Here is a 17,086-nt window from a genome sequence, read left to right on the forward strand (position 1 = left end):
CGCCTAAGTTTGTGCTGCGGAGCGCAAGAGTTTGGCGCTCTGTTCATTAAATGGACAGAAGCGCCACCAAAGGACTGACACTCAAGGGTGCTCTTTTTGCACCGAGTATTTCTCGAAGTGCAAGTTATTTCTTCGCGCTGACAGAAACGTCGCCGAGACGAGGAGTGCAGTGGATCGCTGCCTCATTTCAGTTGAAGAATGCTTAACCCAGCGAGTAAAATGATTTGATTTCAAAGCCAGGACCATTACGGAAAAGGTTTGTTCCCGAATCTCACCTGAAAACGAATTACCCATCGAACAGTAGCGTTAGGATGGTACAGCGACAGAAAAGTTGTCGAGATGAGAGGACAGTCCGATCGCTGCCCTTCGTAGAATGCACAGCCCTGTGAATAAAGATACTTCGATTGGAAAGCGTAAACGTTGCGGAAAAAGTTTGTCCATGCATCTCGCCTGAAAACTAATTAATGTGCTATTTATTGAACGGTGGTGTGCCAGTATTGGAGTAGCACATCGACAGGTTCCGTCTCGCGCTGGAAGACGTAAACCCACGATATCTGACAAGTTTGAGAGTTTCTTGTTTTGCCAAGCGAGTTCAAGAATGTTGTCTTTCATTTGAATCTAAACAGCATGCATGGTCAATAAATAGATCGGTCAAAGTAACATTCAGCATATCTGGTCGAAGCGAGTCTTCCAACCTTTCACAAATATTAACATTCGTAAAAATTTCCTAACGTCGCCTCGGATTTCTTTTTTTTTTTTTTTTTTTTTGTTTGGAGGGGGGGGGGGGGGCTTTTATTTTACCATTTTACAGAGCCCTTAATTAATTTATCTTCAAAATAATTTTGGCATCCGCGAGATGCTGGGTTTGTCATAAAACTGTGGTCGGAAGTGGCTCATACAGCTCGCCGAGAGGTTCGGTGTGTTGCGCTACTGTACGCTATGCTTCGTTTAGTTGCTGCGCTCGGAGTGTGAAACTCGGAACGGTGGAGTACGAGTAAATTAGCGCGGACTTAAGGCACAGGAGCAATGGCGGCTTTTAGGGTGCCATATGATGTCACGTGCAAGGCAGTTCAGTCCACACGCTCAACTGAAGTATTAGCCCATGCATTCATCTGCCTAGCTTGGTGCCCCCTATAAGCAGTCTACAATATTCACTTTTAATTATAGTCGCAATAAAAAACAAAGAAAACGGCGATTGCTTGTGGCTACGTCGCACTTTGGGATGGTAAGAAATACACACTTACCCGTCAGTTCGAGGATCTCGGCGTCGTAATAGCCTCCTCGAGTGTTCGCGTCGCCGTCCCAAGACACCTTGTACGCCGTCCTACGCTCGAAGTCGACCACATTCGAAGGATTGTAGTTTTTAAATAAATCCCTGAGGACGTCGCTTATTTCTCCGTTCTCGCAAAATCGAGTGAAACCTACCGAAATATCTAAAACCTCGAAAACACTCCGCGAGGAAGGGTGAGGCTGCCGAGGCAACAAAGCGCACGAAACAACTGGATTTGGATTTGGATTCGAAGCTTTTGAAGACGCAGTTGCTCGAACGGATATAAACGGCGGACGTTTTTCAAAATATAAAGTATACATTAAAATTAACGGATCGTCGAGTGTCGAACACTGCGTATGAACTTGAATGAGAACATTTTTGAGAGAAATCTGTCAAGTGTCAACACTGCGTGTAAAGAAACTGGCGCCGCAAGTAGCCGATGCGTCGGCAGTAGCCGATACATTAAAGACTAACTCATAATTTACGCGACTCCGACTGTCCTCCGCCCGTGGCGCAGCGGTAGCGCGTCGGCATACGGAACGAGAGGTCTCTTGTTCGACTCCCCCCGGGAGAAAGAAGACAATTCTTTTTTGTGTGTTTTTTTTTTTTTTTTTATTTTAATATATCTCTGATAGTGGCGGTGGTGTTGAAAACTTTAATTCAGTCTAGAACCCCTGCGAAGCTGCTTCGTTAACGACCGCCCTGGTCCAAAAGAGTTCTAGTGCAGCTGAATACTGAATAATGCAGGTTTTTCTACCTTTCCTGTCGCCGGTTTTAGCACCTTTCGTGACTCGACGTGTTTCCGCTCAAGAACTTTTAAGGTCGTCTGAACGACGAGACATATAAGGCTTTTCCTTGATAAAAAAAATCACATCAACCCATTGACCACGCGGCTGCGGCCCATCATATATCATACGCGAGATTCAACGACAGCTTTTTTTATCGCGACATAGCCTCAAATCGCCTATTTTGTAGCGTGCAAAGTTGCGGAGCCTCCTCGACTTTGGGCCGCTCATTCAGCGAGGCGGTGGCGCATTCCCCCGACTAATTAACCTTCGAGCAAAGTAAAGCAAAGCAATGGCCGCGCGGTCTGTTTGGAAGCTGAACTTAATTGCCGCCGCGACCGTCCGATGCGCACAACGGTTGCGGGGCTCGGGGGGTGCCATGTCTATAAAAATTAATGTGTCGACGAAAAGTCTGTCCACCTTCCGTTGGTACTGAAAGGCGTAGATGAAGCATATGCGAAACGATGAACCCTACCGTGAGTACGTGATTGCAGACGAACGCACAGTTGCCGGTGAATCGGGGACTCAGTGAGTAAAGACAAATCGCGTGACATAGTTGTGTCAGCACCTCGCGAGCCCGGGACTCATCACATGCTGGCAAATATGTCGCGACCCATATATCAATTGTTATTAAACGCCTCTGACGGCGCCGTCAGAATACCGCGAGCAACAATTAATCAAGCACTTTTGATAAACATTGTGCGCAAAGAAAGTCCCGACGGCCGGGAAATAAGGCGCTTTTGATGGAACCGAAGTGAAACATAAAACTTCTGACGACCATTAGACCACCTCTGACAGCCCATCAAGAGTGCCCAACAGACCATTAGGCGCCGTCGGGAACTTCTGACGGACCATCTAAACGCATCTGATGGTCCATCAGGACAGTCGGATGGTGCGTCAAGAATGGGCTGATGGTACATCAGACTTTCTTGATGGTCCATCAGACCTGCTTGATGGTCCATCAGGAAGCCTGATGGGCCATCAAAGAACTCTAATGATCCATCAGGACAGTCGGATGGTGCGTCAAGAATGGGCTGATGGTCCATCAGACTTTCTTGATGGTCCATCAGACCTTCTTGATGGTCCATCAGGAAGCCTGATGGGCCATCAAAGAAGTCTAATGGTCCATCAAGAAAGTCAGATGGTCCATCAGGAGTGGGCTGATGGTCCATCAGACTTCTTTGATGGTCCATCAGGAAACCTGATGGACCATCAGAAAAGTCTGATGGACCATCAAGAAACTCTGATGGTCCATCAGGAAAACCTGATGGTCTTTTCGATCGGGAAAACTCACGAATCTATGTAATTACCTTAGCATTAATTTTGAGATATCGTAGTTTTTTTATCAGACGACTGTGTGGTATACGATCAAAGGCCTTCGAAAAGTCTATAAAAATAGCGTCGATTTGTGAGGATGAGTGAATACAGGTCTGCAAATCCGTTACCAGTTCAAACAGTTGGGTTTCACACGAAAGACCACGTAGAAAGCCGTGCTGATTGGGAAATAGGAGGTTGTTTGAGGCTAAGTGTTTCATGACAGATGAATATATATATGTTCTAAAAGTTTACAAGGAACAGAGGTCAATGAAATTGGTCTATAATTTGTCCGGCAATTCCGATTACCAGATTTATAAATCGGCACGACATTTGCTGATTTCCATTCGTTCGGAATGTGGCCAGTATTAAGCGATTGCTGGAATAAGCTGGCAAGCACGGCACATGATGCATCCTTTGTTAGTTTAAGTAGCTTCGAGCATACACCATCAGGACCCGTGCTGGATTTTGTCGGCAAGCGGTTGACGGCACTGATAACACCATCAATATTGATTTGCACATCGTCCATTTCTGGAATGACGATTGTAGGTGTAACATGGCGGTCAGATAAAGGGAGCTCGTCGGTAAACACTTCGCCAAAAATTGTATTAAGTTTAAAAGCGGACTCGGATGCAGAAAGCTTTACGTCACCTTCTTGAAGTAAAGGAAATGTATTTTTTTCTTTTGGGGTTTACGACATGCCAGAACTTCTTTGGATTTGTTTTTAGTATGCTAGATAAATCGTCATTGAAAAAACTATTCTTTGCCTTTCTTATCTCATTTTTGCATAAGCGCGCACAATCTTCGTACGACTGCCAGTCGCGGTCTGAATTTGAAGAACTGGCCTTTCTGAAAAGTCTCTTCTTATTGGAGATCAAGCGTTTTACGCTTCGTGAAAACCAGGGACAACCCTCACTCGGGTTAATGATTAACTTAGGAACAAAAGCTTTACGTATATAGATTAGTTTGTTTTTTATTGAAACCCAGTTTTCTTCAACAGAGCGTGTATGGAAGGTGCTTCCATACTAAATCAAAAAGTCTGACAGTGTTTTCGCAATATCACTATAATTTGCCTTAGAGTAGTCACATATCACTTTATCTAGGTTCACACTCTTAGCATCCGATATCTTATAGCAGAAATAAACAATTCTATGGTCGCTAATTTCATCCAGCACGCGTAAAAACATGTTTTCGGGGTGAGTGGCACAAACAAGGTCCAGTACTGCATCTCCGCGTGTGGGATCCTTTACCAATTGTTTCATTGAAAATGAATCTAAGAGATCCATAAAACTTAAACACTCTTCTACGCGTGAGCAAGTATTACGTGCTTGGAGGTTGGACCAATCGATCCCAGGATAATTAAAATCACCTGCCAATATAAGTGGTAAATGTGGATACTTGAAATGAATAAATTCTAGAATATCTGTTAGTCTGTTGACAAATTCACATGTTGAATCAGGTTAACGCGGGACTGCTATTAACGCGGGACTGCTAAATCTTTTAGAGTGGAGTTTTAAAGCATCTCATCATCATCATCATCATTTATTATTCCTTGAAGGCCCAGGGGGCATTACACAAGGGAGCGAACACTTAAAAAAACAAACAAGTAACAAAACTATTTATCTACGGAAACACGCTGTAATCTAGTTATGGGTTAGACAAAATAAGCTAACGGCTGCAGAAAATTTCTTAGTATCAGATAAGGTAACAATTACGTCAGGCAGTGAGTTCCAGTCGTCAATGGCCAATGGTAAAGTAGACATTTGGTGAGTGACGGTTGACGATGAAATCGGACGGAGTTTACAAGAATGGTCGAGACGAGGGAAAATGCGGTAAGGAGGTGATAACAAACTTTGTCTGAGATGACTGTTGTAATAAAAGATCCGATGAAGAAGAGAAAGACGAGACACCCTGCGGCGGTGGGAAAGAGTGTCAAGGTTAGCTGATTGGCGAAGTCCTGATATGCTTGCGTATCGGGAATAGTCGGAATAAATAAAACGGAGGGCCCTGCTTTGAACGGATTCCAGGTTGTTAGTTAGGTACGCCTGCCATGTGACCATATGGAAGAAGCGAATTCTAGTTTAGTTCTGACCAAGTTAGTATAAGCTAGTTGTTTTACGGTGGATGTAGCTTGTCTGAGGTTACGGCGAAGAAATCCGAGAGTGCGGTTAGCATCGGCGATGACAGTTGTTATATGAGTGGTCCATGACAGGTCAGATGTCAGATGAATTCCTAGATATTTATACGATGAACAAGCAGTTACTGGGATGCCAGAAAAGTGGTAAGAGGAGGATAGAACATGTGAACTGCGTGAAAAAGATAGCGATTTACATTTAAAAGAGAAGTTGGCAAAATTTCATTGCAAGTGTGCAGTACTTTGGTGAAGTGTTTTAAAGGGGTCATGGAACGACTTTTGGACCAAAATGAATGAGTTTAGATTGGGGCTTTACTATTACCATATTGTTTAGCGGGCCAGAAGAAAGAAAGTAGAAGGTCGGAAACATGATTTTCGTTACGAAATTTGAAAACGTGGTCTATTTCGTACCTCCTTCCTTCGAAAGCTATCTGTCTTTTCACTGTGATACATCCGCGGTACCCAAAGCACGTCACCCGGCCCCAACACACGTCACACGACACCCGAACTCATTATATTCCCTTCACCCCTAAGGTGACAGTGCGGTGGGAGCTACTCGCTTGCCGGACCAATCAGCCACCTCCCTTTCATCACCTGACCCCGTTATCCGCGCGTAGGTATGCGCGAGGGAACGTGATCACGTGGAAAAAGATAGAACTGTGGCTGTGCCAACGATCACGTATCTTCCAGAGTACTCTGAGCTCAGAGGTGAACGGTTAGGAACAAAAACTTTTGTTTGAATTTTGAGCGACGGGCTAATTTTCTAGAGGTACGACGGTAATGTCCGGGTACAGGAACGAGGGTTCGAGGAAGAGGAAATTCCTCCTTCCCCTCCTCTTGAACTGTTTTGTACGCTGCGCAACTTGTGAGTTGAGGAGGGAATCAAAGAAGGAAAAAGTTGCAAAATCGTTTCATGGCGCCTTTAAGCCGCAGGCACGTACACCATAAAATACACCATGTTCGCTGCAGACGTGATGTCATGTGTGGACGGGCCTCGAACATGTTTGAATCGCTTCCTACATGCTTCCAACACGTCTGCGGACAGTATGACCAATGTGATACAAGGAACGCCTTATACAGATTCCGTAGACTTGTCTCTTGTTTGATGTATTTGTAGTGTGACCACTGCTTTATACCGCAATCCCACCTGGCTCATGCTTAAGCCGGTCCAGTGCGCCCTTTAGAGGACGTCTGAAGTCGAGCCCCTGCGCCACGCGAGATGCAACAAACTATACCGCAAAAAGGCCAACTGACGACCCGATGAAGCGATGGGACTCTCCTGCACAGCACGCACCTGGCATTAAAAAATATAGCCTCAAATAACGGCGCGGGCCGGGCGCCAGGAGATGTGCGATCCAGTCGGCGGGCGAACGAGGGGGCCCGGGAAAGTGGGACAAGAGCAGCAGGGTCTCTTCTCCAAAGAAAACCGATTGGAGGTCGTGGGCTTTAAATAAAGCCACGCCGGAAGTGTCCGTATTGTTGCCGGAGACAGAAACGGGCCTGGCTACTTGTCAGCCTCGCAAACAACAGAGCTGCCGAGAGGCCCAAGGCGACAGAGCCAAGTTTCGATTTGCCGCGGGTCAGTGGCAAAAGAGCCTGCATGCGGCTGGCTCGAGGTCGAGAAAGTCCGTCGACGCAATCCTGCCGATCCAATATTGCCCGGCCACTGAGAGCTTAGAGGGAACCTGAAGCGGTTCTGTAATTAAGAAAAACAACAACAATAAACACACTAAGCCGTCTTCATTTGGACTCAAGAATATTGAGATTATGTTTTGACTTGGTGCCCGGAGTCTGCATGAAATCATTTTCAAAGACCGCTGAAGCCCCTCCTCCCCGGAGCGTGACGTCATTTCCGGAGTTTTCGAAATCTTCGCTCTCGCGCATTTTCAGAGCCTATCAAAGTTATGCACGCGCACTCTCGTTATTTTCAAGAAAGGCCAGAAAAAGACGCCATTACTTGTGTCAGTGCGGGGGAATATAAACTTTTTCGTTTCCTTTCGTTCTCTGTCATGTGGGTTCCGTATCTGGTATGCGGGACGAAAAAATAATAACACATTTCAACCTGGAATATGCGAGAAAATATAGGTTGGGCGAAACAAAAATGTTTGACAATCACGCATTTTTCGTGAAAACTTTTCAGTGGCGTGGAGAGATCAAAACGATGGTTTAACGCATACCAGAAGTGACGACATTCAAGATGGCTGTGCCCTTACGGAAAAGGTGTATAAACGATTGCGAACAAGGCAACTGGGCGCCGCCATGTCGCCGCTCGCGCGCGCAAACCAGTGCAATCGCAAGCTAGCCAAAGCTATGCTCACGCGCACCCTACTCCTGCCTGCACCCATGGGGCATCAGTGTGGACGCCATGCTTGCAATTGCCTACGCCTGGCAAGCTTGCAATGGCACACGCTGCCCACACGATCGACAAGCGCTTGGCGGCCTAAAGATCTGGGTGTGAATGAAGTCACTGGATTCTGGGAAAGTATCGCCAAGCTCCCCATAGGGTCGCATCTTGGTCCGTGAAATGAGCGATTTCTCCTGAACCCCTCCGTTGTTGGGAACCGCTCATCATCGATTTCCAGAAAAACATAACTAGCATATGATCAACCTCCTTCTTCTGTATTCTTATCGGCTACACCCTTATCGACTGCGATCAAAAGGTGCCCGGGACACGCTCTGCTTTTCTTGAGCCCTGAGTGGTTATAGCGCTTAATAACAGAACAGTGTGATAGCCTCGTGTGCACGGTAACGTTGGGCCTAAGCGGCGAATAAGGTGGAATATTGTCTGTTTTAGCTTGAACTATGTAGTTCTGTGACCTTTCGGGCATATCTCCGCATTATGCTAGCAACGGCATTACGAAATTGAAAACGATGATATTCACCGAGATGTGTCCAGTTTACTGCTTGTTTGTAATGTCTCTCTTTGTTCCTTAGAGCCCTGAACTAACGGCATGAACGGGTTGTATTCGCGACTCCAGCGACCTATAGGGGGCGCCCCCACCAAACAAACATGGCGGCTGAGTCCAGGTCGCGGCGGCTCGGCCGGGCCACCTGAACAGGGGGCGCGTTCAATTTAACAGATTTTCTTTTGCTTAATGCCCAATTTTATAGGTATTTGAACTGAGACGGTTAAGTGCAGCTGGTGCAGATAAACTTGCAAAGCATAGTTTTGTTTTGCCGGTGTTTTTTTGTTCTTTTCGTGTCAAACTTTCGTTTCGGAGATTTCGTTCAAAACCGAAACTATGGGCTCCGGAGAGACGGTAATATACTAATCAGTTTTGATCATGTAAGGAAAGCGGTGATGACTACAGAATTGTTCCACAGAGAGTAACTTTTCAGCTAACTCGCATGCCTCGACCATGCGACTTATCTGTCCGCGAAATCGAGCTATTGTGCGTATCCGCGTTTACGAAACAGTCTGCTCGGCCAACAACACAGGCTGCAGGAAAATTACGAAAATTAAGCAAGCGCTTCTTGAGCCAAGGACCATGTTAACCCGCCGGCGCCCCACTGAGCAGCTGATACTCGTATTTCAATTCAGGTTTTAGTAGCAATCGAGAAGTCATTTTGACGGGCGGGTTATGTATTATATTACGTACTATGGGGGGGGGGGGGGGGGGTCCTACTAAAGCGATATTAGTATATCCTTCGGGTTGAAATATGAGCTTAGTTGACTAGCTATTAGGTGAGCTGCTGAATAAAAGTATATTTGACAGACGGAGACATACTACTTAAACTTAGCCAAATGGTTCTATAGCCAGCAGCACGAGGACAAACTGAAGAGAATCTTCATTGAAGATCCGCGCGGAACCTCTCTGCATTGAACGGAGAAAATTAGTATTTTTTTTTTACCGGTCAACCTGACCAATGTAGACGTATATTGCTGCTGGCTTCGACGTCCTCGTAATATAAATATTGGAGGCGTGATAAGTCCAAATGCTGTGACAGCATCTAACGTTGCGAGACTTGTCTCCCACCTTTTGAAAACATAATTTCCCTCATTCATCATTTGCAATGAGCAAGTTTTCCTGAATCAAGTAATTGCGAAATAAGCCCAACTCCTTCAGTGTGGTACAGAGGCTTTTTCGGCGAAAAGCAGCCAAGATGAATAGCCAACGCACCGACCGGCGTGGGTAGCTCAAACTTGAAGCTAACCGAACACAACCAAACTCAGGAAAGGCAGCCATCGAACCTTCCCATTCACTTGACTGCAACATTGATGTTCCCTCCAGCATCAGTTACCAAGCAGTCGCCACTTTGAATGTGATTCGAGACAGACAAGAAATCAAAAAGTTTTTCCGTGATTCCTCTCCATCCAAGAAATCGAAAGTACGCGACCGTGTGCTGTAGAGTAAACGGACTTTCAAACACGTAATAGAAGAAAACAATCTACTCAGGCTTCACCACACTAATGATCACTCAGGCAAACTTAAGAAATATTCGGACCTTCGTCAAATTACATCGCTCGCCACCGCGCCGACAACACGTCTCCGCGAAAGCCACCAGAGACGCGGAGGGGCGCGGAGCGACCTGGACTGGCTGGTTCCCGGTTTTCCCGCTTGGCGGCGTCCGTTTTGCTGGAGTCGCGAATAGGTTAGTACATTAAACATGAATTGATCAAGCCCGGGCAAAACCTTCCAAGTTTGGTCGATTTATATCTTCAATTCGTCCAGGTGTATCGCGGCGATTCCGTTCGAACGTCGGCAGTCATCACTGCGCTTATGGGCTTTTATGCGGTTCTTGTGAGGGTGATGTAATTTTTTTATGTGCACGTACGGCCACGTTGTTCTATGCGTGTAGCGGTCATATCTTGACCGATTAGCCTTGTGCGGATTTTAATTTTTTCCTCTCGTCTTGCATACTTGGTAGCTTGCAAACTTCAGTTGCTTTGGAAACTCTTTTGTTTTACTTGATCGAGCATTTCTTGCCCATGTCACATATTTGTATATTAAATCAATGGGTTTACCCTTCACGCTTCGCATGCTTAACAAAAGTGGATGGCGCCCTTGTAGCCTCATTTTTTTCTCAAATTTTATAAACATTTTATGCTTCAAAAATACTTCTCGAGACACCATGCTGCACAAACGTAGAAATGAACCCGAAAAAAACAAACAATTGCCGGCTTTAAATGTGGGCTTTGCCGTGAATTTTAGGCATTGCGGACGTTCAGTACACACACACACGCATGCCCGCAAACAAGCGCCAGAAATATACCCAACCACATACATACGCACAAACATACACGCACACGCACACACATATACTCACGCAAGCATGCACGCTCACAAGCAAACGCACACACACAGATACAGACGCAGACGCGCAGAGGAAATAATGCAATCCCGTTGCCGTCCACTCGGTTAGTTTGGTCGTGGTCCAGTCGCCTGACATACCGCAGAGTCACCGAAATAGGCAAGCTTTACTCCGTCCGCTTCCAATAAAGTGTTCGACCGGCCGCGGCCACAGCTCCGGTCTATCGGCCAACAGAGAGCGCAAATCGCCGCCTTCATTCAGCAGGGCTGGGCGTATAGCAAGGGCCGAGCGAGTGAGGAGCAAATCGAATGCAGAGCGAGACAAACGACAGGCTCGGAGACCCAAAGACGGCAGCAGGGTGTGTGTACTTTGACCCCCGCGCTTGCGCTTCCTTGGACCCGCAAATGCCGCATCGGCCGCGCGGCTCCGCAGACTGGAGCGCGGTGCGCCTTAATCGAACGAATTCGAAAGAGGAGTCGATTAGGATCTGGAATCCCCATCCTCGTGTGGGTGAGTTACAGAAGCTCAGAGTGGGACCTTTCCATCGCATATCATCCGGACGAAAAATGGTGAGTTTCACTGAACTGTGGATACGGGCGCAGCGTCTGATATCCCGCGCAACGGAGCTACAGCGCATGCTCAGAATGCGTTCTATAGTCCAGCAAAGTAGCAGAGCGCAGGGGCCCTAAACTCGTCAAACACAAAGTTGGAGCCGAAAGTTCGCGGAGCGCGCCGCCTGGACGTCGGCGAAAAAAGCGCGTAGTCATCGTCATGATAGGCCAATCGGTGAGCTCCGTCAACTTCGGCACAGCTTTGTGTTTGACGAATTTAGAGGACCAGAAGGCGCGATTTCTGGGAAGATCTCAAATAGCGTCAGCTAAACCAACAAAGCGCAGAAAAAAAGCGTTGGATCACGGTGCATGGAGCGTGAGTGACTGGTTTAGTCCATGATAGCAGACGCACAGAGGCGATATGAGCGCGCCATGACGTTGCTTTTTCGGCGCTGCTCCATTGGCCCTATCGGGTCCTGGCATCGGCTGCGGTCCCATTTAGAGTGCTGTCAAGCTCGAAGTGCGTGACAGAGTACTGCACAGTGATACACTCCGATTACGAATCGTTGGTCTTGTTTAGTTGGCTCAACCGACGAGAAGGGCGATCGGTCATGCGCCTCGACGGGTATACGCTGAAAAGGGGTGGATGCTCATTTGCCGCCGAGAATATGGACTTATTGCAGCGTGGTATTAACGGCTCTTTTTAATGGTTCACTTGTCTAGAGGAAAAGCAGTCATCGGAGGTTCGAATGACTCGCGGCGTATAGTATACGGCAAGAAATTGAGATTGAGGACGAGACGGAGAGCGCGCGGAGACGCCACAACGCCGAGCTCCGAGAGGGATGATTAGTGCGTAAGCCAAAGCCTTTGTTTCTACAATAGCCTCCTCTATACCCGTTCAACGACGGAGCCATAAAGTGCCCGGTCGCAGATGTGGAGCGCGAGGATCTGGTAGCGCAGAGCATCGAAGAGCCATTTTCTCGGGGAACCTGGACGTCAGCGCACAGCCTTCGCTGTGGCCTGCGCCGCAGCGGGGCGCCAGTCGCGTAACTCTCCTTTCATCCGTTGTCTGCGACTCCACCGTTTACATTTCGGTAGCGTTTCTTGTGCCGACCGGCCTTGTGAGTATATAGGAGGCTATGTCTCTACTCACTACTAAGGCTCTGTAAAGGCTCGTCCACACAGTTGCGTTCCAGTGCGACTGCAACCACTCACACCTCGTTAAGACTGCTTGCGTCGAGCTGTTGCTATGGCGCCACTTACGACGAGCCAATGGGAAGGCGCTGTGCTGCACGACGCAACGTGGCGCAACGCGCTCGACGCAAATGCGTGAACGCGCCTTTAACTCTGACGTCGATTGTAATCAAACGCGGTGTGGCGTGCCGCACACAGACACTGATTGGTCGCGGATATGGAGTTCCTGCTCGCCGGATAATGAAACACTCGCATTCTGCTCTACGCCTCGTTCGCTGCGCTCAACGTCCGAGTATAATGGAGCCTTTAGCAGGCTTATAAACGCCGAACGCCGGTGTCCTGCGTTTCTCGTTCCAACACTGAGGCGGTGTTCTGCGTTTCTCGTTCGAACACATTATTAGTGGGGAGATACCTTTGCGTCTCCCCACTAATAATTCTGCTCGTAGCTCGGCGTCCTCCCCGCCATCGGTTTCTCGCCGTATGCACTCACGGACTTGTGAGAGTCCATAGTCACTAGGAGTGTAAGAAACACAGGGCGCCATGAGCGCCTTATTATCGCTCCTCAACCAACGAGGTTGCTGTATTAGCCGACCACAACGCCGTATCACGAAGCGGGAGCATGATAGGCCGCTCCCCACCCGTTTTTAGTCAGGCTTTTCTCCAGAGAAGTAATATCAAGTGTTTAACCCTTTGATGCCCGGCGTCGCCCAGGAGCCATGACTCAAGAATGATTTATTTTCTTCGGCGACACGTGCGCCTCAATAAATGTACACCACCCTCTGACGCGGGAGCAAGCTATAGTTGCACTTAGCAGTGGAGCGTCGCAATGCATATTCAAAACAGATCGCTCGTCCTTTCAAACTAAAACCGACAGTGGACACAAGATATGGCGGTGTGCACGACTGATTTCGAAACTTTGAGAAGGAAAACGGCCGCAAATATTGAAATTCCTGTTACAACTTTTCTAGTGTATGACATTCGAAATGCATCCGTGCCTTCTCCCAGATCGTAACTGCCCTCTCTCTTCTTCTGCTTAAAGTAGTACTGCAAATGTCCAATGTTAGTCACGAGCAACATTAAAAAAAGAAAAAAAAAACACGTTAAGGAAAAAAGGTGAATTGGCAGATGCCTGTTATTCTGCGTGTTCTAAAATCACTTGAAGTTTTGAAGGTCTGCGGTATTACAAGTAAGGTTTTTGGGCATGAAAAGGTACATTTTCATATAATTGTATGTCTAGTCATTCGCTCGTGTTTATATGTGTAATTGAGGAGATGGAGAACTTAGTTCTGTATTTAGACACCGGCTATTTCAAGAAAAATGTGGGGATGTGAGCTGAAGCATGAACACCTGAAAATTTAAATAATAATAGTAATATCTTTATTAGCTTTGAAAAAAATACAGGTGTAAGCGTGCTGGCCCACGAAAGCAAAGATGCTTGTATGTGGGACCAGGCAGCCAACAAAATACCGTGACACATTGAACACTGGAGAAACAAAACAAACAAACAACAGCAATGTAGGCATTTGGGCAACGAATACGCACTAAGTAATTATTTAATTATTATTGCGCGAGCGTGAGGCACCATTCTCTTACATTTCGTTTTACCGCACGAAAGGATGACAAGTTCAGCAAAGATTCTGGCAAACAGTTGAACATCGAAGGGACATAGTGTCGTTTTAACTTTTTTCCATAGTTTGTTTGTATCTTAGGGATCTTGAACCTATCTGTACGCCGCAAGTTTCTTTATTTTTACCTCTTGTTTAAATGTTCTACTATAATAATTACTTGTTATTATCACATATTTATGAAACTGATTAAATGACAATACTTTAAACGCGCGCATTTTTTCTTCAATGTCTAGTTTATCGAACACTGACCCGTAAGAAATATTGTTTACACTATATTTTATGATTCTATCAATTCCCTGTTTTTTGTACTCTGAACAATTCCCATATATCGTAATCCCATACCGTATAACAGATTCTCCTAGCGATCTGAAAGTAGTTCTCCGCAAGTTTACAGAACATACACTTTTTAGCTTGTAAAAGTAAGCCGATACCACCCGCATTCTCTTAATAATATATTCGATTTGTTGGTTCCAAAGGAGATGTTGGTCAAATATTAACCCCAAATATTTAACCGAGGAGTCATAAGGTAATGGTCTACACGTACAAATGTGTTGAGCATTATATATTATATTGTATACACGACACTTCTAGTGCGAATAAAACTGTTTTCTTTGCTCTTTGTTTCTCAGTATGGAAGAACTGTTATCAAAACTATACTCTAGCGATGGAAAGTGCTCAGTCAGGGTGGCAACCCTATGTGTTACATTTTGATGGCCCCGAGTGCTCTCTCGAAGTAAAATTTCAAAGTGTGTCGTGTTCGGCTAACCGTGCCGTGCAGTGTACGTGTCTTGCGAAACGACAGTGGATATAATAATATAACCGAACATTCGTAGTGTCATCATGTAGTGCGTAAATATATCTAAGAGTGCGCGAGCCGACAAATGTTTCCGAATCTCCCGCTCGCACGTTAAAACTTTAACTGCTGCGACCGCCTTATCAGACACTTCAGTGACCCAAATTCCAAATGCGCAGTTGGAACATCAACGATGTATTTGTCGAGCGTTCCAAAACACATTGAATGTTCAGCTCATATCGCCTGTCTGGACACTTTGTCGCTGCCCGGCGCGGAGAAACCGTTTGCACTTCTTTCCGCACCCTCTCCGAGAAAGGAGACGTGATGGGCGTACCCCTCGATGGGGCATCGCCCGGCGCTCCGCCGCCTCCAAGACAAGGAACGTCGGCCACCGCTGCGTTTTATGGCCCTTCCGTCGCCGCAATCTCCGTGGAGTGGCGCGGCGTGTGCCACCTAATTGCTGAAAAGAGACGTAACGGATACGCTGTCAGATAAACCTCGTATTTTGTTTGCGGTCAGTTTGTTCTTAACGTTTCCGGAGCTTATGGGCGCAAGATGGCGCCTAACGAAATGGTAGTTTTGTTTTTATCTCATTGACAGTTTTGGGAGATATCGGGTTGCGGCGCTTCGTTACTCAGTCATTTGCCATCTTCGAGCATTTTGTCGCAGGAATTGCGGGATGCTCAATTGTTTCCGTTTCTAGAACATAACGGTTACTCGAAAGCAGGTCTTTCCTTTTCCGCACGCCCTCTTTCTACAAAATTCCTCCAGGGTCAATAGACCTTCTGCAAAGCGTGCAGCGTTTTCCCCTGTGCCGAAAGGAATGCCGGGAGCGGTATCTACAGAACCAGTCGTATCAAACGACGGAGGCGAGGGAGGAAACGCGGGCGAGCGGGGGAACGCAGGCTGGCAACTGCGGAATCCTTTTTCGTACTTTTCGGTGACACGTGGGATATGCTGCGAGGGCAAAGAGGAGTGTACAAGATATAGCGCGCTGCTTATTGGTATTTTCTTTTAGCATGTTGTCGTGTAACCATTCACAAGGAAACGCGTTACTTGTAACGCGTCAGGTACTACACTCTTAAAAAAAAAGGAGTAGTACTTCGTCCTTTTTGGGGACTAAGTCGATGTCACTGAGAGTGATCCCCCAAAAACGGCAAAACCCCGCTTTAGTACCTCCCTTTCTTTTAGTCCCTTTCCATTGATCCCTTCAGGTCCAAATTTTGAACCGTTAAAAGGAGCGATTTTGATCCCTACAGCAGGGCATCAGGGACTAAGTCTTATCTCTTTAGGGGATTAATTATGGTCCCTTGAGCGCCGTCGCGTCCATAATTGGAGGAGCACCTTTGATCCCTTTGGGGATGATTGGGGACTAACATTTTTGTGATTGGGGACTAAAATTCGTCCCTTTGGGGATTAATTTTGCCACGTAAAGGGATGACACTTATAGTTATGAGGGAGTAACTTTCGTCCCCTTGGGGATCAATTTTACAGTAATGGGGGACTAAATTTCGTCCCTTTGAGGATCAATTTTGACCCTATTAGAGACGAATTTTACAGTAATAAGGGAGTAACTTTCGTCCCTTTGTGGACGAATTTTGACACTTTTAGAGACGAATTTATTAGTAGCGATGCCCTTCAGCTGCGACCAGGAGTGAAAGGTTTGCAGTTTTGAACAGCTTCCTATTCAGAAAAGGTAGATTGTGCAACTTGGTATCTCGTCTGAAAAGTTGCACAAAGCGCCTTTTCAGAACAGAAAGGTAGTCAATACTGCAGACCTTTCACTCCCATGCACAGCTAAAAGGTGGAAATATTGCAGAGCATCTGAAAAGTCTCGCACCTTTATTTGGAAAAAGCAAGCCGCGTTGCCAAACAAGCAGCAAGCATCATGTCCAACAATAATTTAAATGGTAACGATGCCTGCAAAGACTGGATATGCTCGAACTCTCAGGCATGCTTTAACAGGCAACATCACCATTTTTACGAAAAAAAGCCAGACCAGGAATCTGTAGACAAAAATTCACTTTCATTGTGGAAATATATTTATTTTATAACTACAAAACACTGAAAATAAAAACAATTGCACATCACAAGTATACAAAAGGAAATACTGCCATCTTGGCACTGAACCCTTTGTCAAGATTTAACACGACTAGCATATTGC

The 17,086-nt window shown here is 46.4% G+C and overlaps 1 protein-coding gene across 1 annotated transcript in view; it reads left to right on the forward strand.

The window, feature by feature from the left end:
* Nucleotides 1-17,086, forward strand: part of LOC115321589 (connectin-like) — a 149,559-nt gene that overhangs the window by 62,952 nt on the left and 69,521 nt on the right. The gene's annotated exons all lie outside the window — the stretch shown is intronic.

The sequence above is a fragment of the Ixodes scapularis genome, unplaced genomic scaffold, assembly GCF_016920785.2.
Source record: "Ixodes scapularis isolate PalLabHiFi unplaced genomic scaffold, ASM1692078v2 PGA_scaffold0__279_contigs__length_252992795, whole genome shotgun sequence".
NCBI lineage: Eukaryota > Metazoa > Arthropoda > Arachnida > Ixodida > Ixodidae > Ixodes > Ixodes scapularis.